The sequence below is a fragment of the Carcharodon carcharias genome, chromosome 2 (assembly GCF_017639515.1).
Source record: "Carcharodon carcharias isolate sCarCar2 chromosome 2, sCarCar2.pri, whole genome shotgun sequence".
Classification (NCBI taxonomy): domain Eukaryota; kingdom Metazoa; phylum Chordata; class Chondrichthyes; order Lamniformes; family Lamnidae; genus Carcharodon; species Carcharodon carcharias.
Window position 1 is genome coordinate 123,169,364 of NC_054468.1, and position 6,743 is coordinate 123,176,106.

Below are 6,743 nucleotides of genomic sequence, written 5' to 3' on the forward strand. Positions count from 1 at the left end.
TGTGGGTAGCACTCTCACTGCTCAGTCAGAAGGCTATGGGCTCAAGTCCTCCTTCAGAGACTTGAGCACAAAAAACCCAGGCAGTACTGCAATGTTGGAAGTGCCATCTTTCAGATGGAACATTAAACTGAGGCCGTCTGCCCTTTTGGATGGACGTAAAGAGTCACACAGCACTGTTCAAATAAAGGGCAGGGGAGTTCCCACCTGTGCCCCAGCTGATATTTATCCTTCAGGCATCACTGAATAGATTATCTGGTCATTATTGCATTGCTGCTTGTGCCATAGTTCCAACACTGAAACAGTGACTGCTCTTCAAATTGTACCTTGTTGGCTGTGCAGCATATCGGGGCTTGCTGAGGTTGTGAAATAGAAATCCAATCTGAAGATAATAATAAAAAGACTTACACTTAAATGGCACCTTTTACAAACTTGGGATATTTCAAATTGCTTTACAGCCAATGAAATACTTTTAAAACACTATTGTAATGTAGGAAACATGCACACAGCAAGATCCCACAAACAGCAACATAATAATGACCAGGTAATCTGTTTCAGTGATGTTGACTGGGGGCTAAATATTGGTCAGGACACTGGGGACAACTCCCTTGTTCTACTTTTAAATAGTGCCATGGGACCTTTTACATTTATCTGACGGCAGAAACAGGACCTTGGTTTAAAAGGTTAACTGAAAGACGACAACTCTGACAGAGCAGCATTCCCTCAGTACTGCATTGGGAGCATCAATCTGTACATGGTGCTCAAGTCTTTAAAGTGGGACTTGAATCCACAATCTTCTGACTGAGTGGAAAGAGTGCTGCCAAATGCTTTCTCCAACTTCTATTTGCTATGCATGGCTAGCTTGCTGCACTGCAAAGTCCATTTAAGATTGATGTGTGGCCACACGTCTGCATCTTAATGCGAACATCGCTTGTACCAAATGCTTGTTCCCTGTGAAGCACATTCCCAATTGCTGCGCAGCTGTGTGCCCATGCAGCTTAAAGGGAACAGTGCTGCTCCCCTCTGAGCCATGACTGACACCGGCAATGGCTTTGATTTCCCAATGTTTAATTCTAAGGAAAATGTATGCACCCAGAGTAATATGTTCCAGCACATATTTACTTAAAATATAATTGTTGCTCAATTACTTTCCACTTACTCTCGCCAAACAGCTTCTGGTCAGTTTGCGTTTTATTTTCAATTAAAAGCTTTGCTAACCTGACCGTTTTGAAATGTTCTACTGGAAGTTTACATTATTATCTCTAGACAACAGCTATTTGCCTTTGGTGTACTGGGATAAAGTTGACAGTTTCAGTTGCTGCCTGATTGGGAGTCTTGCTATTTAAATTTAGTAAAGTTACATATGAACATACGAATTAGGAGCAGGAGTAGGCCAGTCAGCCCCTCCAGCCTACTCCGCCATTCAATAAGATCATGGCTAATCTGAATGTAACCTCAACCCCACATTCCTGCCAACTCCCGATAACCTTTCACCCGTTTGTTAATCAAGAATCTAGCTAGCTCTGCCTTAAAAATACTCAAAGACTCTGCTTCCACCATCTTTGAGGAAGAGAGTTCCAAACACACACAACTCTCTTTAAACAGGGGCCCTTAATTCTAAATTCTCCCACAAGAAGAAACATCCTCTCCACATCCACCCTGTCAAGACCACTCAGGATCTTAAAGGTTTCAATTAAGTTGCCTCTTACTCTTCTAAATTCCAGTGAATACAAGCCTAACCTATCCAGCCTTTCCTCATAAGACAACCCGCCGACTCCTGGTATTAGGCTAGTAAACCTTCTCTAAACTGCTTATAACACATTTACAACTTTCCTTAAATAAGGAGACCAGTACTGTACACAATACTGCAGATGTGGTCTCACCCGTGCCCTGTACAACTAAAGCATAACCTCCCTACTTTTGTAATTAATTCCCCTCACAATAAATGATAACATTCTATTAGCTTTCCTAATTACTTGCTGTACCTGCATAGTAGCCTTTTGAGATCCATGCACTAGGCCACCTGGGTCCCTCTGAATCCTCTCACCATTTAGATAAGAAAGTTTTTTTATTCTTCCTGTCAAAATGGATAATTTCAAATTTGCCCACATTATTCTCCATTTGCCAGATCTTTGCCCATGTCCCTTTGCAGCCTCCTTATGTCCTCTTCACAATTTACTTTCCTACCTATCTTTGTGTTGCCAGCAAATTTAGCAACCATACCCTCAGTCCCTTCATCCAAGTCATTTATATAAATTGTAAAAAGTTGAGCCCCAGCACTGATCCCTGTGTCATACCTCTTGTCACGTCCTGCCAACTCAAAAAAGACCCATTTATGCCAACTCTGCTTCCTGTTAGTTAGTCAACCTTCTATCCATGCCAATATGTAACCCCCTACAACATGAGCTTTTATTTTCCGCAATAACCTTTAATATGGCACCTTATCAAATGCCTTCTGAAAATCTAAGTACAGTACCTCCACCAATTCCCCTTTAATCACAGCAAGTGACTCCTTCAAGGAGCTCCAATAAATTGTTTAAACATGATATACCTTCCACAAAGCCATGTTGACTCTGCCTTATTACCTTGAATTTTTCTAAGTGCCCTGCTATAACATCTTCAATAATAGCTTCTAATATTTTCCCTATGACAGATGTTAGGCTAACTGACCTGTAGTTTCCTACTTTCAGTCTCCCTCCCTTTCTGAATAAATGAGTTACCTTTGCTATTTTCCAATCTAATGGAACCTTCCCTGAATCTAGGGAATTTTGGAAAATTAAAAAAAAATGCATCAACTATCTCACTAGCCAATTCTTTCAAGACCTCAGAGTGAAGTCCATCCAGACCCAGTGGTTTGTCAGCCCACAGCCCCAATTTGCTCAACACCATTTCCCTGGTGGTTGTAACTTTCTCGGGTTCCTCCCTCCTTTCCATTTCCTGAATTACAGCTATTTCTGGGATGTTACTTGCGTCCTCTATAGTGAAGGCCGAAGCAAAATACCTGTTTAATTCATCTCCTTATTTTCCAATATCAATTCCCCAGATGTACTTTCTATAGGACCAATGTTCACATTTTAAATTCATTTCTTATTTAAATATCTATAGAAACTCTTACTATCCACCTTTACATTACTAACCAGCTTTGTCTTGTACTCTAATTTTTCCCTCATTAATCTTTTTGTCATTCTGACCTATCACTCTTCTTTGCATAATTATATTCTTTTTCTTTAATTTTGATACGGTCTTTTAACTTTAGTTAACCATGGATGGAATTTTTCTCCCTCAATGGAATGTATATATTGTGTATTCTGAAATATCCATTTAAATCTCTGCCACTGAACCTCTATTGACCTAGCCCTTAACCTCATTTGCCATTCACTTTAGCTAGCTTTGCTTTCGTACCCTCATAATTGCCCTCAAGTTTAAAATACTAATTTTGAACACACTCATTTCTGTCTCAAAATTAATGTAAAATTCAATCATATTATGATCACGGCTACCTGGAGGTGCCTTCACTGTGAGGTTATCAATTAATCCCATCTTGTTGTTCAATATCAGGTCTAGTATAGCCTGCTCTCTGGTTGGCTCCGGAATGTGCTGTTCTAAGAAACTATCCTGAAAACATTCTACGAACTCACCTACGGTATCTTTGCCCATCTGATTTTTCCATCTGTAAGTAGATTAAAATCCCCCACGATTACTGCTGTACCTTCCTGACAAGCTCTCATTATCTCTTCTTTTATACTCTCTCCTACTGTGTAGTTACAATTAGGGAGCCTGTACACCACTCCCACAAGTGACTTTTTGCCCTTATCATTGCGCATCTCAACCCAAACCGTTTCTACACCCTGATTTTCCGAACCTAGGTCATCCCTCTCTAACGTGCTAATACCATCATTAATTAGCAGAGCCACCCCTCCAACCTATGCTAACTTCCTGTCCTTCCGAAATGTTACGTACCCTTTAATATTCAGGTCCCAATCTATGTCATCCTGTAGCCATGTCTCTGTAATGGCTATCTGGTCAGACTTATTTATTTCTATTTACACTATCAGTTCATCTGTTTTGTTTCGAATGCTACGTTTACATACAGAGCCTTTAGTTTTGTCCTTTTATTATTTTTATAACCTCTAGCCTTATCTGCTGATTTACTCTTAGATTTGTACTCTTTGTCCCTTTCTGTCATGCTCTATCATTTTCCATATTAATACCTTACTCTCTTACCTTGTCTCTACTGTTTGGTTTACCACATCTTCTCAAATTTGATCCCTTACCCCCAATATTTAGTTTAAATCGCTCTCTACTTTCCTAGCTATGCAACTCGCGATGACACCAGCCCTAGCACAGTTAAGGTGCAGACCATCCCAACGGTATAGATCCCACTTTCCCTAGCACTGGTGCCAGTGCCCCATAAACCGGAACCCACTTCTCCCACACCAGTCTTTGAGCCATGCATTCATTTCTCTAATCCTATTTGACATATTGTCACGATCCCAGCTGATGTTACTACTGGATAAGCCTGATCCCAGGGTGGAACCCGGCTTGATAGATCCTAACTTTTATTTTTTTGTTTAGATATGTGGAGAGTAGGTACTGAACACAGACCCAGAAGTCAGCTGATGAACTTTCACAGTAAGCACACAGTCCATGTAAACCAATAGGTGACCTGTGGTCAAACACACCACACTCTGAAACCAAGTGACAGGTGCCACCTCAAACAGATGCTATGGCTCTCTCATCAACTGCCCCTCCCCAGATGCTTGTCACAGCATGAGCCAACCAGTCTCACTGTAGTCAAGCTGTCACACGAGGGTTTCCAAACTCCATTCTCCAAGAACTCACCTTGGAATTTTCTCCCAAACCGATGCTTTCTCGCATCTTCTGCAAGGGTCCACCTCTAGGATTTCAAACTCTCCTTCCGATGTCTCTCTCCCCTGGGTCCCACATGCATTCAAGCTTTCTTCCACGCACTCTCTCTCTCTGACTAAGCTGTGCCAACAGTGCACCACTGCTTCACGTGCCCATTGTAAAGAGTTACAGACTTTCAGCTGTCTCTTTGGACCTTCTGGCTTCTCACAAGCTGCTCTCACTTTAAATCTGCTTCCTGCAGCTTTCTCCCTTTAAGCTTAGAGCCTTCCTCTGCTCCTCACTCAACTTTATTTATCAGGACCTTTTCCAGGTTCCTGTCCTTCCTTTGACTAGAAGGTCTTCTTGGGACTTTCTCCTGTTCCACTCCCCCGGGTTTTGGAACTTTATTCTTTAGTTTCTTTGGGGAAACTTGTTTCTGCTGGCAACTGCTTCCAACTGAACTCAAAGTGCTTCTAGTGTGTGTGTGTGTGTGTGTGTGTGTGTGTGTGTGTGTGTGTGTGTGTGTGTGTGTGTGTGTGTGTGTGTGTGTGTGTGTGTGTGTGTGTGTGTGTGTGTGTGTGTGTGTGTGTGTCCTCTCTGGACCCCTGTTGCCAGGCAACAGCAGTTTTTTTCTACTTTTGTTTTTCCTTTAACTTCACCCCCCAAAAGTGGTAAAGCTCATCAGAAATGCAAGTACACAAACAACTTTAGACCTGCTGTCATCCTCAAAAATGAAACTAAATCCCAGGTTTCACCATTTAAAGTGAAATTAAAACACAACTTGATCTTTTCTTAACACACAAATACAGATATACAAATCAAACTTAAACTTTAAAGCTAATACTCATTCCTAACACTCTCAAATACAATTTAATAAAACTGTCTGTTTACTAATATTATGCCAATTTGCATGTAGCTCAGGTAATAATCCAGAAGTTATTACTTTTGAGGTTTTGCTTCTTAATTTGGTGCCAAGCTCGTCATACTGACTATGTAGATCCTCCTTCCTCATCCTGCCTGTCATTGGTACCGACATGGACCATGACTACAGGATCCTCCCCCTTCCACTGCAAGCTCCTCTCCAGCTGAACCCTGGCACCGGGCAGGCAACACAGCCATCTGGACTCTCACTCTTTGCTACAGAGAACAGTGTCAATCTCGCTCACTATACTGCCTCCTGCTACAACGACGTTCCGCCGCGCCACCCCGCGCCGCCACCCCCCCCCCCCCCCCCCCCACCACCACCACCCACACCACCCCCCCCCCCACACCCCACACCACCCCCCACCCCCCCCACCCCCCCCACACCCCCACCCCCCCCTCCCCCCCCCCCACACCCCCACCCCCCCACCCCACCCCCCACCCCCACCCCCCCCCCTCCCCACCCCCCACCCCACCCCCCCCCTCCCCACCCCACCCCCCCCCTCCCCACCCCCCCCCCCCTCCCCACCCCCCCACCCCCCCCCCACCCCACCCCCACCCCCCACCCCCCCCCCACCCCCCCCCCCACCCCCCCACCCCCCCCCACCCCCCACCCCCCCCCCCACCCCCCACCCCCCCCCACCCCCCCCACCCCCCACCCCCCCCCACCCCCCCCACCCCCCCCCACCCCCCCCACCCCCCACTCCCCCCCACCCCACCCCCCACCACCCCCCCCCACCCCCCCACCCCCCCCACCCCCCACCCCCCCCCACCCCCCCCACCCCCCACCCCCCCACCCCCACCCCACCCCCCCCCCCCCACCCCCCCCCACCCCCCACCCCACCCCCCCCACCCCCCACCCCAGCCCCACCACCCCACACCCACCACCACCCACCCCACCCACCCCCCCCACCCCCCCCCTCCACCCACCACCCCAGCCCTCACCCCCCCCCCCACTCCCCCCCCCCACCCCCCAT

The 6,743-nt window shown here is 46.1% G+C and overlaps 1 protein-coding gene across 3 annotated transcripts in view; it reads right to left on the bottom strand.

The window, feature by feature from the left end:
- The window catches only part of ugp2b (UDP-glucose pyrophosphorylase 2b), a 50,381-nt gene that overhangs the window by 17,854 nt on the left and 25,784 nt on the right, over window positions 1–6,743 (bottom strand). The window lies entirely within an intron of this gene.